Source organism: Schistocerca nitens, chromosome 5 (genome assembly GCF_023898315.1).
Source record: "Schistocerca nitens isolate TAMUIC-IGC-003100 chromosome 5, iqSchNite1.1, whole genome shotgun sequence".
In the NCBI taxonomy this organism is placed as follows: Eukaryota; Metazoa; Arthropoda; class Insecta; order Orthoptera; family Acrididae; genus Schistocerca; species Schistocerca nitens.
The window spans coordinates 714,560,742-714,578,340 of record NC_064618.1 but is presented as its reverse complement, the minus strand read 5'-3'; the positions used below and the strand labels follow the sequence as shown (position 1 = coordinate 714,578,340).

Below are 17,599 nucleotides of genomic sequence, written 5' to 3'. Positions count from 1 at the left end.
CTGTAAATTACTCTGGAAGCAGTTTTCCTTGAAGGACAAGCTGCAGTTATTGCCAGAAAGGGCCCTCCAATAGGATTCATACGGAAAAATGGTTCTGAGCACTATGGGACTTAACATCTATGGTCATCAGTCCTCTAGAACTTACAACTACTTAAACCTAACTAACCTAAGGGCATTGCACAACACCCAGTCATCACGAGGCAGACAAAATCCCTGACCCCGCCGGGAATCGAACCCGGGAACCCGGGCGTGGGAGATTCATACGGAGCCAGTGCTCATCAATAAAGTCTAAAAATATAAGCGCCGGTGTTTCTATGACACCATCAGACTCGGTATGAATCGGAGGCCAACTTCCCAGTTAAATTAATATACGCCCAGAGGAAGACCGCGGCAACATAGCCGAAACGTCGGTCCCATACTTCCAAGGATTTTCGGTTTCAAGGACATCTACTTGGATCACAAACCTTATGTGGCTGTCATTCTGAAATCTCTGTTTTCTAGTCCTATTTATTTAACTTCGTTGCCTATTGCCACAGTCGTCTTTTAAGCTAGACGTGTGTGTCATCTGCCTGTGAATCAAGTAAATTTTGTTACATGTGTTACTGTCTTTTAACTGTTTGTGTACCGTATTTCCTGAGAAAAAAGGAGCTTTGGGACTAGTCAATCGGGGTCTGCCTCATATCACCGTACCATAACTAGCAGGCTGCGAATTACGTTACATGGGCAGCACACCCTAACATGCTAAAGACCTATTAGAGAGCACGTGCAAAATAATGTGATCGGTAGATACGCCGTTTGCAGGCCAAGTGTGGGCAGAGCGCCAGTGGTGGGGGCAGCGGACAACACTCTAGGGGAAATAATTTCATTAAGTAGGAACTGAGGAAAAGTAAGGTCAACAGCTTGTGAAAAACCACAGCATCGCACAAAAATAAACGTGTATTGTCTTCCTCATGTTGTTCCAAAACACAAAGCACTTCCTCGTTTCACCAGCTACCGATAGCCCTTAACAAATTACGTTCTTTCGTCGAAAAGGTCCGAAGTTAGTGGAATAACACAGTAGATGATGAAGTTTTGCTCAATAATCATGTGGAAACGTAATCTCGCTCTTGTGTGCTATCATTTGCCAAAATCTCGTTTCTAGACCTCAAAGCATTTATAGAATATGAAGATATTTCATTCTGGCCTTATCACTAACACACAATCGCAAATGAGTGTGCTGCATCAGATAAATTTTCGCAGGTTCAAATGGCTCTGAGCACTATGGGACTTAACAGCTATGGTCATCAGTCCCCTAGAACCTAGAACTGCCATCACGAGGCAGAGAAAATCCCTGACCCCGCCGGGAATCGAACCCGGGAACCCGGGCGTGGGAAGCGAGAACGCTACCGCACGACCACGAGATGCGGGCAAATTTTCGCAGGATTGGTGAGAGACACCACCAGCCAAGTCTAAAAAAAATCTAGTATGTTAGCTAAATTTCATATACAGCACCACAATAACTAATATGCATCAAACAAAAAATCATAGCGACCGCTATTTTTCATTGCAAACTAATCGAATTTCACACATTGTCTTACTTAAGTGCCAGTGTTGCAGTAACTGTGATCCTGTGACCATTAACGAAATGATAGACACATTATTATGAAGCTGACTTACAAAGCTATAAGTACAAGAAAAATAAAATTTTTTTACCCAATAGTTTCTGTAAAATCGTGTCAAAAACTTGCAGGGCGTGCGCCTAACTTCTGTTATCGCAGCGCGTCGCAAACCGGCCGATAGTGGGCAAACAACGCCGGCCTGCCCTTCTGGAAAAACGAATAAAGCCGTTCGTCACTTTGGACAAAAATTAGTTACTATGCGTCCGCCACTGTATATTGCGCGGTCTGTACCGTTAGAACTTAAGAATTAATACATTGTTACCTAAGTTCAGTAACGATACACTGTATCTACAGCCAGTCGGCTTTGTTTTCTTCATTTCCAAGTGTATTTTATTTTTCTTGTTGGTTTTTGATGTTTGGTGTGTGTGTGTGTGTGTGTGTGTGTGTGTGTGTGTGTGTGTGTGTAGTGTGTGAGGCATAAAGCTACAAAAGTAATAAGAGAGTACTGTAACTCGGTTGAAGAACGTAAAACTTTTCGGTCTGCTAATTGTGTAGCCTGTTCCGGAAAGAGGGATGCATGGCCCATGCACTGGGTTAATGCGCTAACGTTTACGTTTACTGTTCCCGCAGACAGCGAAGTACGGCGGCGTAACATAGAGTGGCTGTGACGTCACATGTACATACAGTGGTGACAATGTCGTCGAAACAGCGGCAAAAACATTACGGCAGAGCGTACGCACGGACGCGTGAGCCCTTTGTCTCCATTTCTCTGCGACTGCGACGACAACGGGTTGCCAAGAGCACTCGAGACTCGCCAGTTGTCCCCAGGAGGTTGTAACTCCGTGTTCGCTCTTTACAGCTATCAGCCACCACTGCCACACCGCACGTTACGGCAGAGAGACCTTCGACACCAAACGCCAACGGCCACTACGATGCTCTTCGTATTCATTATGGCACACGGTAATGTAGCAGTCTGGTACCCACGAGTGTTCCCGTGAATATGTACAGTGACATGGCAATTTGAAGTGATACTCATTTCATGTTCATCGTCGCCAGATATCATACGCCTTTAGCAAAGGTGGAAAATAGTGATGGTGATTATTTTCTCGCCGGAACCACGTTGTGCAGAATTTACAAAGGCGTATGAAGAATAATTTTAAGACTGAAACTTCCTGGCAGATTAAAACTGTGTGCCGGACAGAGACTCGAACTCGGGACCTTTGCCTTTCGTGGGCAAGTGCTCTGGCAGAAGTAAAGCTGTGAGGACGGGGCGTGAGTCGTGCTTGGGTAGCTCAGTTGGTAGAGCACTTGTCCGCGAAAGGCAAAGGTCCCGAGTTCGAGTCTCGGTACGGCACACAGTTTTAATCTGCCAGGAAGTTTCATATCAGCGCACACTCTACTGCAGAGTGAAAATCTCATTCTGGAATTTTAAGACTGTTTTCGGTCCGTTGCTGGGCCCTGCTTACTGATGTGTAACTTAAAGATTCTTCGAAATGTGTCATCGGATCGTAGACAATGGGCTGCATTTGCAATTGATGTTTTGTTGATTTCTTTCAACATACATACGAGGGTCATTCCATAAGACATGGAAGATATCATATATCTTAAAGTAATGCTGCGATGTGGGATTTCCACGATGCGTGTTGAACTGGTAACGAAGTGTTTATACGAATGTCAAAATGGGGCAGAAGGTGAAATGAAATAAACGCATTTAATCTCCGTGTAAATTTATTGTGCACGAGTACAAATGGAAAAAAATGAATCAAAATCAACTCCAGTTCCTCAAAATAGTCGCCCAGTTGACACAGACAGCCTTAGCAACGATGGGGAAGGCGTTTCATGGCACTGCCATTGGCATCAGTGTGTGCTACCTGTCGCCGAAATACCGTGAGGATATCCAGCTTGTTAGTAAGACGCTCCCCACGCAGTTCTTTCTTTAGTTGAGGAATAAGGTATAAGTCGTGTGAGTTGCAGTTCGCGGTGTAGGGTTGAGGGGGGAGAATTTCCAGTTATTGATTGTGTGTCGGTGTTGACTGTAGCGTTATCATGGAGTATGACTGCGTTATTCAACAGAGCCGTCATCTGCAGTTGTTCGTAGTTCTGCATGTCACGTAGTAGCACTTCTGAAAGTGAGAAAGGTTATTTCACTTATGCTCCCCGTTCCAATCTGCTTATCTCCATACTGTAGCACGGTCACGCTCAGACTGAATGTCCCAGGCACTGGTAGAGAGCTATCCTCCGATGCGGCCGCAATATATTGACTGATTTTGGTATTATCTGCCGCGGGTGTTTGAATTTGTTAACTGAAGTTACAGTGATGCCACATGTTAGCACGTTACACCTTAATTGCCACGATTCATGGAATGACCATCGTATATTACCTCTTCCTCTCTCTCCCACCCTTCCTCTACCTCCCTCTCCCTCTCTCTCTCTCTCTACCTCTCTCTCTCTCTCTCTCTCTCTCTCTCTCTCTCTCTCTGTGTGTGTGTGTGTGTGTGTGTGTGTGTGTGTTCATGTTCGGCTACCAAACTTTGGTGATGTGATGATTTTTAACGCCGTCCTCAGTTTGTTTCCATCAGTTTTAAATATTGTAATACTTTTCAACACCTAATCGCCTGTTACTCCATTCAGTGTTAATCGAGCTCTAATGACATGTCTCAACTAGTGTGGCGTTTTCCGTATATCTGTCCCACTGATTTCTTTACATCCCTATTCGATTTCGCACTTTTCCATTTCATCCCTTCTCGTCCACTTAATTTTTAATATTTGACCTTTGCAGTGTCTGCTCGTCTGTTCAATGTCCTTTTAGATTATCTCAGTTGCCGATAAGGAGTGGTCACGCTTGCCTCGTTCATCCCAAGATGTTGGCGATGTATCATATTTACTTGTGTAAGGCAGTCAGAAGCTAAAAGACCTCTTTAATCTGTTAATCGCACAGGCACGAGAGTATGCAGATTGACTCCTGAATAGAGCAAGTAAGCCACTCCCAAAGAGTGACACCCCAAAATTTACCGGAAAAAAGAGAAAAATTTCTGGGAGAAACGGGCACAGCATCTCACAAGCATTATTAGGTCATTTATTAGGTCACACTTTAACGATGCAAACTGTTTCCATTATTATGTGTCACACAACAATACTCCAGCCGTGTAGCCCAAGAAGCGAGCGAATAAATTGTGAACGTACTAAAAAAAAAAAAAAAAAAAAAAAAAAAAAACTAGGAAATGTGCTAAAATTCATCTATATTTTATCATTTTTGAATTATTCCTAGATCAAATGTCTCATCTAAAGATACTATACAGAAGAACTGGGACCTACGTAATACACCGGGTGATCAAAAACTCAGTATAAATTTGAATACTTAATAAATCACGGAATAATGTAGATAGAGACCTAAAAATTGACACACACGCTTGGAATGACATGGGGTTTTATAGAACAAAAAAAAAAAAACAGTTCACAAAATGTCCGACAGATGGCGCTGAACAGCAAAACGTCAGTGACTACGCATGACAATCGTGTATAAAAAGAGCTGTAATGAGAGACAGAATCAGATGCGCCAGCAGTCGCAGCATGTTGACGTTACCTGAAAAGGCCCTTTTAGTGACGCTGTATTATCAGAATGGGGAATGTGCTAGTTCAGCTTTACGATCCTATCACCATAGGAAGGGGATTGGAACGGGTAAAGGTCCGTTGACAAATGCAGTTGCGGCAAGAGTGATTTCGATGTTCGAAGCCACGGGTTGTTTAGACGATAGACCCCGTAGCGGCCGACCGAGCACAGGGCGTAATGCTACTGAGACAATTCAGTAAGAAATGGAGACTGTAGCAGGTTCGTCTATGGACGGGGAAGTCAGCGCTCGTGCAGTCGCACTTCGCACGTCGCACGTCGCACGTCGCACTGGCATTCCATACACTACTGTTTGGTTGGCACTTACGCGTACCCTCCGATGCTATCCGTACAAAATCCATCGGCATCATGAACTGTTACCTGGCGATTTAGTGAAGCGGAGGGCATTTAGTGAAACGGAGGGCATATAGCCGTATGGGCGTTTCAAAAGATGGCGGAAGGTGACGATTGGTTGAGTAACGTGTTGTGGACCGACGAAGCTCATTTCAAGCTCCGATGGTCTGTCAACACCCACAACTGCAGAATTTGGGCTACCCAAAATCCTAGAACTGTCGTGGAAACTCCATTGCACGACGAGATAGTCACGGTATGGGTTGGATTTACCACATCTACCGTTATCGGGCCTTTTTTCTTCGAGGAAATGCGTGATTCTGGTTTTGTAACTGCTACCGTGACGGGTGAGAGGTACGTTGATATGTTAAATAATCGCATCATTCCCATCCTGGCTGATAAACACCTGCTGGAAAGTACGATGTTTATGCAGAATGGCGCTCCACTCCATATTGCTAGACGCGTGAAAGATCTCTTGCGCACGTCGTTTGCTGATGATCGTGTGCTCAGCAGCTACTTTCGTCATACTTGACCTCCCAGTTCCCCAGACCTCAGTCCGTGCGGTTGTTGGCTTTGGGGTTACCTGAAGTCGCAAGTGTATCGTGATCGACCGACATCTCTAGGGATGCTGAAAGACAACATCCGACGCCAATGCCTCACCATAACTTCGGACATGCTTTACAGTGCTGTTCACAACATTATTCCTCGACTACAGCTGTTGTTGAGGAATGATGGTGGACATATTGAGCATTTCCTGTAAAGTACATCATCTTTGCTTTGTCTTACTTTGTTATGCTAATTATTCCTATTCTGATAAGATGAAGTGCCAGCTGTCGGACATTTTGTGAACTTTGTAAATAATTCAGAAACGGGTCTAGAATACATCAGGGCTTCGATTGGCCATTGATCATTAATTTTAATGGAAGACAATGCCCGACTGCGTCGGACGGTGCAGGTGGAGGAGCTCTTGGAACTTGAAGATATTCAGCCAGTGGACTAAACTGGCAGCTTCCCTGGCTTATATCCCATCGAGCACATGTAGGCTGCGTTGCGGTGGCGTGCTGCGGTACGTTTACATGCTCCAAAGGCCATCCAACCATTGTCAACCGCGATGTAGGAGAAATGGAACGCCTTACCACAAGAGCTCCTTGCCAACCTTGTGGCTAGGATGAGAGCACGTTGCAGAGCAAGAAATGCCGTCCGTGGTGATCACGCACCTCGTAAAGGAATGTGTTCTACCTTCTGTGTTGTCCAGGGGCATCATTAATCGCAGTGACTTCAGTGTAATTATTTATGTTCTTCTCATACCATACTTTTTTCATTTACCGAGTTTACTATACTGCAGCAGTTCATTTCATGTATGGTCTAAAAATGATTCAAATGACTCTGAGCACTATGAGACTTAACATCTGAGGTCATCAGTCCCCTAGAACTTAGAACTACTTAAAGCTAACTAACCTAAGGACATCAAACACATCCATGCCCGAGGCAGGATTCTAACCTGCGACCGTAGTGGTCACGCGGTTCCAGACTGTAGCGCCTAGAACCGCTCGGCCAATCCGGCCGGCAATGGAAGAAGACAGAGTAGGTTGAAATTGCTTCACTGCAGAACACCGTAATACATATACTCCTGTGAATGATAACACGGATGTCAAAATGCAAGATACAGATAAAATTGATATCGAGATGGAAGATTTAGTGAAATGACTCAACAGTGGAAAGTCATCTACGGGGCTATGACGCCGTGGTCGGATGAATTTCTTGTTCATATCCAACGTTTCGCCATCGGCGGAAAATAGCTTCAACGGGGGCTATAGATTTCCCCAAGCATATAGGGTCTCCTTCATTATGCACTAGTTTACTTCCCGACTTTTCTGTCGTTTCTGTGTAGCTAGTGATGTGTGTAATTACTGGTTGTCTTTTATTGTGATTCACTTGACGTTTACTTTCATCGGATATTGATTATCGTGTCAGTTGTCTGGCTGTCTGATCTTGGTACGACTATGGATTCTGTTTCAAGTGAATGGACGTGAAAGTTGTGGCGACTTCTCGAAAAAGAATCGTGAATCGTGCAGTCACAAGAAAACAGTAGAATTCCTGTTTCTTGCTGTAGCTTTATTGTGGAAAAGCCCATTGGCAGGTTGTGTGCTAAAGGTGGAGTACGATTCTAAACTCGCTGTATGAGCAGCATATGTTATTCAGCTATATTCCCTTCACATTATGGTGGCGAACCACCGTCGTAGCATTGACTTGCGTGCGTTGGAATTCCTTATGTCCCCTAAGTCTGTCAGTGAAGTGTTTAAAAGGCAGTATACATTACAAGTCACTTAAGAATGAAATAAATAGGACGTGCAGGGAAGCTAAGGCGAAATGCCTGCATGAAAACAATGTGAAGAAATCGAAAAAGAATTGATTGCCGCAAGGACTGACTCAGCATGTACCAAACTCAAAGCCGGCATTTGTGGCTGAGCGGTTCTGGGCGTTACAGTCTGGAACCGCGCGACCGCTACGGTTGTGGGTTCGAATCCTGCCTCGGGCATGGATGTGTGTGATGTCCTTAAGTTAGTTAGGTTTAAGTAGTTCTAAGTTCTAGGGGACTGATGACCTCAGAAGTTAAGTCCCGTAGTACTCAGAGCCATTTGAACCATTTGAACCAAACTCAAAACAATCTTCGGTGAAATTAAAATCAATTGCGGTAGCATTAAGAGTGCAATGGAAATTACACTATTAAATGCAGACGAAAGAGCGGATAAGTGGCAAGCGTACATTGTAGGCCTCTGCGAGAGGGAAGACTTGTCTGACGACATGGTGGAAGAAGAAACAGGAATTAACAATGAAAAGAGGGGCTCCAGTATTAGAGCCACAATTTAACACAGCTTTAGGGGACCTAAGATCAAATAACGCAGAGGGGACAGATAACATACGATTGGAATTTTTAAAACCATTGGGGGAAGTGGCAACAAAATGATTACTCACGTTGATGCGTAGAATGAACGAGACACAATTCTGAAGATATCAGGAGCCGATTGATGAGAGAATTATCGGACAGTCATCTTAACAGCTCACGCATGCGAGTTGCTAACAAGAATAATATACAGAAGAATGGAAATAAAAATTGAGGATGTGTTACGTGACGATCAGTTTGGCATTAGGAAAGGTAAAGGCATCAGAGCGGAAGTTTTCACGTTGTGGTTGATAATGGAAGCAGGTCTACAGAAAAACCATGACACATTCATAAATTTTGTCGACCTTGAAAAAGCGTTACACAGTGTTAAATGGTGCAAAATCTTTTAAATTCTGAGGAAAGTAAGGGTAAGCTATATGGAAAGACGGTTAATATACAGGGTGGTCCTTTGATCGTGACCGGGCCAAATATCTCACGAAATAAGCGTCAAACGAAAAAACTACAAAGAACAAAACTTGTCTAGCTTGAAGGGGAAAACCAGATGGCGCTATGGTTGGCCCGCTAGATGGCGCTGCCATGGATCAAACGGATATTAACTGCGTTTTCTAAATAGGAACGCCTATTTTTTATTACATATTCGTGTAGTAGGTAAAGAAATATAAATGTTTTAGTTGGACCACTTTTTTCGCTTTGTGATAGATGGCGCTGTAGAGGATAAATCTGTAGAGGAAGACAGAGATTGGAATAAATCCAACAAGTAATTGAGAATTGAGGCGGTAGGTTGCAAGTGCTACTCTAAGGTGAAAAGTTGGACAAAGGTGAGGAATTCGTGGTGCCCGCATACTTAAAAAAAACTAAAGCCCCAGTACACGTTATCACTTTACTTCGCACTAAGATTTGAGATTGGCAACGGCCTTGCCGCAGTGTATACACCGGTTCCCGTGAGATCACCGAAGTTAACTGCTGTCGGGCGTGGCCGGCACTTGGATGGGTGACCATCCGGGCAGCCATGCGCTGTTGCCATTTTTCGGTGTGCACTCAGCCTCGTGATGCCAATTGAGGAGCTACTCGACCGAATAGTAGCGGCTTCGGTCAAGAATACCATCATAACGACCAGGAGAGCGGTGTGCTGACCCCATGCCCCTCCTATTCGCATCCTCCCTTGAGGATGACACGGCGGTCGAATGGTCCCGGTAGGCCACTCGTGGCCTGAAGACGGAGGGCATATAGACAGGTGAAAAACTCTTGAAATCGCCTATTGACGCTTTCACGATACACATCTGCAAAGTGCGCTCTTTTGTATACTCCAACCCAGCGTCTGTTCCGAAATTTTTGAATCTCAAAGCTCTACGTAATTCCATAGACGCATGTCGACTATAAAAACTATTCCATATTCCACAAGCAAGCTTACTCAGAGTTAATCCTAAAACATTGGATGACTTTGAACGTCAGGCAGCATTCCATAAATGTTTTACAAGACTTTAACCCTTGTCGAAGCAGCCAGATGTTGCCTGCATCCTGAAAATAAATTTCATCGTGATCTATGACAGCTTTTAGGACCTGGAGGAAATTGCAGTTCTGCAGGGACTTACAATAAATTTATAGTCATCTATTTCTGACGCATTATTTTGTAAGACACATCATGCATTTATAATGGCAACTAAAAATTCTCCGTTTATTTTCCGTAATGCCAAAAGTTCATTATATAAAATATTTAATGCGAGACTGCAGTTTTTTAAAATTTGTTTTATTGTTTGTTAAACTCTTTCCTCCATAAGGCCGCATTAAATTTGCAGACCAGCCAAATGCCTCGTCTCTGACAATGGCGCATGGCATCCTACTCCCTTGTTTGATATGGGGATTTTTTCCAATATTAGTAAACTTTTACTAACAAGGTTTTCATACAAAACTAATCGCATAAAAGTAGATGAATCACTACATTTTCCGTATGATCCAACACTTATGTAAGTGAACTTTTAATTCGCAGTGCATAAAGCAAGTAAAACGACGAAACAATAGTTTTATAATTATAGTTAAAGTACGTCTGTTATGAGAAAAAAAGGCGTAATATATTCGACTTGCATCTCCCTCGGCTGACGCTGACTGAGTTGGCTGCTCGACACTGCGGCTGCCTAGTGCGTTACAGTCCTAACTACTGAAGCCGTCTGTAACATTTTTATGTTTAATTTCTTGCCGTATAGGCAGAGTCTATGTTTCTCTACCTGTGTGGCAAGAGCACGCGGCTCTTGCCAGTCACTTCGGGAATCAGTGCCGCGTGATACATAGTGGCGAAGTGCCAGCGGCATGCGACTGATGCAGACTACCTACCGCTGTTTACGTGGATGCAGTCCTCTAATACAAGGGCCGGCCGGGATGGCCGAGCGGTTCTAGGCGCTTCAGTCTGGAACCACCCGACCGCTACGGTTGCAGGTTCGAATCTGCCTCGGGCATGGATGTGTGTGGTGTCCTTAGGTTAGTTAGGTTTAAGTAGTTCTAAGTTCTAGGTGACTGATGACCTCAGAAATTAAGTCCCATAGTGCTCAGAGCCATTTGAACTATTTCGAAATCTAATCCAAGGGACGTCCAGCACGTCCACTATCGTGGCCGCCGCTATTGCCAGTAGGTTTCCCTTCAGTCATTCTTTTCCATTTCTGAGATGACACAGTTTTGATTTAGTATCCGAGCAGAACTTATTTTTAGAAACTTTTTCATATAGCAGAAAAGAATTGGACTATCCTGATACAAATCATGGATCGTCTATCACAGAGGATACTCTGACTGAAAGGTACAATTTTTCATTGTTTTGTGATAGTTTCCTCTGTCTATTTTTTCATCCCTAGAGCTGTTGTGCTGGCAAAATAGTTATGAAAATTAGTCATAAAAATCTTTACAAAAATGAGATGATGCCGGTGACACTATTTTTATGGAACGTTTATTGTGTGTGGTATTGTAGAAAACAAGTGTGACGTCTTACTGCAGAAAGATGGAGCGTGCATTTTGACTCACTGCATGTGCGTTTTAGTTTTGCATTTGGGATTTTTGCGTCCACTTTGTGAGGATTACAGCTCCATCATCGCTGATTACCCCCCCCCCCCCCCCCTCCTGCATGAGCCCTCGTGGGTCATTTTTCTTCAAGTCTGCGTCAGCCTAAAAAGTAGTTTCTGATATGGATTTATTCTAACAGTCTCAAAAGCGTTAACACCCTTTTCCCTCTGGAATACTCAGTATGTACTGAAATAACTATTAAAATATAACTGATGAAATGGACAATGACTCTCTCAGAGATTTGCATGACAGTACTGCCACCTAAACGAAACTGGTTGTATTTTTCAACTACAGTGGTGGAAGCTCCTTCAAAGATCAGAAAGTCGTACATAGTGACAGTTTCCCCACGATACACAGACACACTACTCACCTGTTTGGCTTAGATTGCATTAACTGTTTGACACAGACCTTCCCTTTGGAAAGGATTGTCTGTTTATCCACGTATAATGAGGTTCTATTTCAAAGGCTTGGCACTTGAATTTGACTGTATGAAACAAATGCTGAACTTCCCAGGGATGGTCTGAATTCTGAGTATCTTTCTTATTATTATCTGCTAAATGTAGACTTCCTCTTAATTTAAGAAACCTGTTCACTGACATAGCTTCAAATATGACCAATGCACAAAATTTTGTATCCCACTACAACTGCACTCGTGCGAAGTTCTAAGTTTATAGTTAGCAAAGAATCTCAACGTAACATTTTATTTTTTCTACATTTGTAGGTGCAAAATTAGCAGTATCTTTCTGGGATGCACAAAAGTTCGTATTTTCACCGCTGCAAGCAGCAAACATTTAGTAGAAAGATTATCAAGATACGTAGTAGGACATTGAGCGGTGGTAAATTTTGCTGTTTTGAAGAGCGCGCCTCAGCGCGTAGTGATAAGCAGTCGTCCTCCGTTTCTTGCGGTGGCGCCGCTGTGGCAGTCGCAGCTTTGGTGTCTCCCTCTGTTGGAAAAGGGAAAAGTTGCATGTTCATGTGCATTTAAGGGGCGTTATGAGCTCGGTACGGAGTCAGTGAGTCAGTCAGTCGGAGGCACTTGGTCAGCCAGGGCAGTCTGTCAGTCTCGGCGAGTGTAGTAGGTCGGTCAGTCGGAGTGAAGCTAGGTTAGTCTCGCGTCACCAGTTGCTGGTCTAGCTCTCGTTTGCATTTGTGCGGCAGTTAGTGTTTGTCTGTCATCTGAGTGCTAGTATGTGTGTCGTTTGGATCAAACCTTAAAGCCAGAAAATGAGAGTCTTGCCACTCCGCCAGTAACAGAACTCAGCTTGTGGTCGCCCGGTAGGGGCTGAGTTTCCCCATCTGAGTCTGCACGTTAGGCCGCCAGTCTGCTCGAGTTGCTCGGGCAACGGTCATTGGCGGTTGGATTGTTCGTTGGTAGGTCGCACACTGAGCTACAAGATGACTTGTCCGCCTGGAGCGTCGGCGCATGTGATGTCGCCACCTGAGTCCAGTTGGCGGCGCCGCGCCGTATAGCGAGGGGTAGTGGCTTCGCGGCCGGCACGAGAGCAACAGGAGTCAACCCACGACATCAGCCTGGCTGGTGCGAGCTGCGACTTCGTGAGACGGGAGATCGGCGCGCCTTCCTGCGTCCGTTGAAGCGGCTGGCAGCGGACAGTTCGGAAGAGCGTTTTGGGGGTGCTGCGCCAGGTCTTCGCCAGCAATCGCAGTTATTAGAAGTTGAGTGATATGTTGTTTCAATTACTTGTTAAATTCTACTTGTGTGGTTGGTCAGTCTCTCGTCCCCAGCTTGCTCGTTTGTCTCTCGTCCCCATTTGTTAGGCAGTTAGTGTCGGTCCGTCTGTCTGTCGGTCTTCCATACGTTAATAGCTGCCTCTGTCATGTTTGATTCGGTGTTAACGAATTTATAGAATAAAGGTAAAGGCCGAATTCCTGAAATATGTTTTTATCTTGCCTATCATCTTGCGAGGCGGTAAATGTGTAAGTAGAGCATGTTGTACACTTTATGTAAGTCTGAATTTCATGGGTTTTATTTAAATAGTCATTTTTATAATGTTGCCGCCCTTCCACCGCAAGAGCCCTTTTAAAAACAAATTGCACTTTTGGTGGAAAATAATTTCTTAGTGTGACTGTTTGTACCATTTCCATCTCTCTTACTAAGTGCATAGTTAATGTGTTTGTGTGAGTTGTTAAAATGTTTAGTTTAAATTACTCTAGTGTGTTGCAGATTTCCGCCAGTGTAGTTTTTCAGAGGTCGTTGTGAGCGGTCGTGACTACGGCCGTGTTGAAAGGGAGCCGAAGCTTCTCAGCCCGAAGGCTCCAAGGCTCCTACTGTAAAAAAAAAAAAAAAAAAAAAAAAAAAAAAAAAAAAAAAAAAAAAAAATTCTGCCTCTGAATAATTGTAACTTGATATTTCGAGGGTGCTTTTCTGCTTTTAATTTTAAATCTGTTTTGAAAAGCTTTTAGGAATAAAATTCACATTTGTTACATTGTAACTTGATATTTCGAGGGTGCTTTTCTGCTTATAAATTTTAAATCTGTTTTTGAAAAGGTTTTTATGAATAAAATTTCCATTGGTTGAAATTTAATTTTTTTCCATCAGATACTCCTTGGCAACTACTTCCACGCTCACATAGTGTGTTAATGTTCTTGATGGATCGCTAGTAAATAAAATAAATTCTTTAAGAAAAGATTTTGAAAGTAAATTTACGGTCCATACCTGAGAACAGATATGTAATCTTTTCAGTAGTATGAGAGAAATTTATGTGTGATGAAGCATAGATTCCAAAACACCATGAAACGTCCTTACGTGTGAGCTGTTCTTCTTTAAAACATTTCCTCGAAAATTCAGCAACAGTCATACACATTTGTTCAACAGAGGCATTCTCTCCATGATTTGACACAGATATATAACATTCCAAAATATGATCCTTAGAAATTATATATCAGGCTCAAAAATAAAAACTAAAATTCAGGTAAACTCCGTCCGAACAGGCCTCCCGAAAGTCTAACGTCCGAAGCCTCAAACTCAGCCAACAGGCGTCACTGGATGCGGATTTGGAGAGCCATGTGATTAGCACCCCGATTTCCTGGGTGTTATCAGTTTTCGTGACTGGAGGCGTTACTTACGAATCAAGTAGTTCCTCAATTGGCCGCACAGTCTGGGGACGCCCCGCTTGTCAGCAGTGCTTGGTAGATCTGGGTAGTCTCATCGAAGTGCTAGTCAAGACCGACAGCACGTAACTTCGGTGACTGTCGGGAGCTGGTGTTACCGCTGCGGAGAGGCCGTTGGCCCTTGTTATGATTACCTTCAACTAAAGCTTCTTCCTCGAGGTAATTTGTGGTCTAGGAAATTTCTTCCTGGCCGTCAGCTTCTGAAGAAAATTATCATCTTCCGTACCAGTTATATTAATATTTTACGGAATTTCTAAAATCTCTTCGATGCTGAGTTTTTTTTTTTTGTTTAATTCCTGATCATTGTTGGAATAAATCCAAGTAATTACAAACAACACAATATTGTAAAACGAAAAAGGAGACCAAACACATAGACCATCACACAAGCAAAACTTGGACTGTTGCAAGAAACCAAAGGGGAGGATGACGGTGCACACTTTGTCAACCGTACTGTAATTCCGCTACCTTATGACTATACCCACTTTTTATAGAACTGAAATCTCTTTTAACAGGAAGAAAGTACCAGAACTTTGCGGAAAATTTATAAAAAAAGTGTATACAATTATTAATGCTAAGCGGTCACCCTCAGCCACAAGCTTTGCATGCCTGAAAGTTCGAACATTGGTCAGCTGATGACACTGGAATGCCTCAGTGCCCTACTAAGCTATAGAAGGACTATATCGACTGCAAATGAAATCGTTTGCTATAGAGGACAAACACATTGAAGGTCTATGATATCCTGTATACATTACCACTGGACGTTGGCCGAGAAGCATTTTGGATTATACGTAGATTAAGTCCACAGTGTTGGTACATAGTCTAGGCATCAGAAATTCTCAGGCTAAATCTCCTTCTCCCTTTGTTGGTAAAATGTAGCCAAGGATAATCTATGTCTCTACCAACATCATCGAAGCGATTGCTACGACAATTGAACCGTCTAAATCAGTAAGGCAGAAATGCAGCAAAGCAAAGTATATCGCTAGTGAATTGCTTGACGAGCTTCTACCTAGAAGTGACTGATTTTGATTTACCTGTGTGCTTTGAGGCTGAAATTCTCAAATCTCTTGCGTTTACTAGGCACAGTCTCGAATTTTACTAACGTGTAAAGTATAGTTTGCCGTCTTTTTTGAGAGACTGTAATATCTATGTTCGGATATGAGCTGAGTTCGTGGCTGTACGGTCACGCAGATTGAGTCTGTTGCTAATGGGATTCCCTGTTGGGTCAGGACGTGGGGATCTAAGGGCCGTCCAGTACATCCTATGAGTCCACTGATCGGTTAACTACTGTGGCAGCCGTGGTTGATGCTTGCACTGCGGTTCATCCATAACCAGTGGACGGTAATTTCAAGCTGAGGCAGGCAGCACAAAGCTTTCTGGTGAGTGAACGAAAGGCCTCTCCAGTTTGTCTGATAAAAAGGTTTCAGGTACTGTCTGATAAATATCTTGAGCCACATGTGGTCGTTTGTACTGCTTCAGCGCAAGCCGCTCAACATGCAAGATTCCGTCCATTCAAAACGGGTAGTACTGCTGGTAACTGAAAGATCCGATGTAAGCTTTGTAATGAGGCACCTTAGGGATATGGTTGCCAAGGAGAGGGAAGAAATCCAAACTGCACACCGAGTACATACTGGGGCAGAGTCGTCCCATATGTGGTATGGGTCCTCCTGGATGCCATGATGAGCACAGGGGGCAGCCAACTGCAGGTGATGACACATGTCAGTAAAGATGATGTGCGTAGCTTTCAATCGGAAGCGATTATTACTGGTTTCGATTGGCTGCCAGAACTGGAAAACACTGCCAATATTCTTTGTATTGAGTGGTACTTAAGTAAATAAATTAGTGAAATCAAAGTGAACCAGAAATTAGAATATAAATGAAAAACTTGGTTTGGTTTAGAGAGTTACATACTCGCAAACAGCGGGCAGAACAGCAGAACAGAAGAGACAATGACCGTGAAGTCAGCAAGTTCCATATAAGCGGGCGCTGTCGATTCAGCCGTTAGGGCATCGCCCGACCGGCTCACGTGTTTCTCAGTTGTCGTATGTGAGCAAAGGCCCTCGCCTACATCCCAAGAGCCAATGACCGACGTTAAGAAGATTCTTCGAGAAGCTTTTCAACGTGACAGAAGAGGCAATGACTGGCTCACGTGTCTCTCAGTCGTCACATGGGATCAAAGGCCCTCGCCTACATTCCAAGAGCCAATGACCGACGTTAAGAAGATTCTTCGAGGAGCTTCTCAATGTGACAGAAGAGGCAATGACCGTAAAGTCGTTCACCTCCAGTAAATTGAAGTGAATAAATACGCGAGACGCAGTGGGCCAGACAGATGAAGACGGAGGGAGACGGAGACGGAGACGAAGAAGACGAAGAAGTAGCAGTAGTTTTCAGTCAGTTTCGGTGCTGAAGACCGTCATGCAAGAAGAGTCTGCGTCATGCACAGACGAACCAAGTCCGCCGCTGTAATGGAATAGCAAGCAGCAGCCGCGGCGCCAGAAGACAGAAGTTAAAAGGTATTTGAAGTCTGATTTTTACGTACCCGGGTGACTCATGAGGACGGGAAGGAGACGGCCTCACCTCAGCAGTCACCTGTGAGCTGGGATGAAGACCTGACAGCCGAAGACTGGCAAGCGGGAGTCCGTGGTTCGAGTCCGGGACACTGGCCTTGCCCCGCCGTGCCGCTCCGCTGGTCGACTCACAACACATGCGGCCGCTTAGAGAAGAGAAACACTGGGACGCCACATCCAAGGTATCACCATCCGATGCACGACTTCGCTCGGAATAATTAAACGGGCCACTTCGCGCTGCGCGTCTCCAGTCAACTGGGCGAGACGGCGACACGAGATACACACCGCTACGCGTAATCAGACGCCGCCGCCGCCGCCGCCGCTGCAGCCGCAGCAGAAGACTTCACAAACGACACAGCTGCCGCTCTCCGAAACAGAACATTCAGTAAGATACAGTTGT

The 17,599-nt window shown here is 44.2% G+C and overlaps 1 protein-coding gene and 1 pseudogene across 1 annotated transcript in view; one reads left to right on the top strand and one right to left on the bottom strand.

The window, feature by feature from the left end:
- The window catches only part of LOC126260678 (papilin), a 267,188-nt gene that overhangs the window by 15,128 nt on the left and 234,461 nt on the right, over positions 1-17,599 (bottom strand). The window lies entirely within an intron of this gene.
- On the top strand, positions 9,367-9,484 carry LOC126261238 (5S ribosomal RNA; annotated as a pseudogene).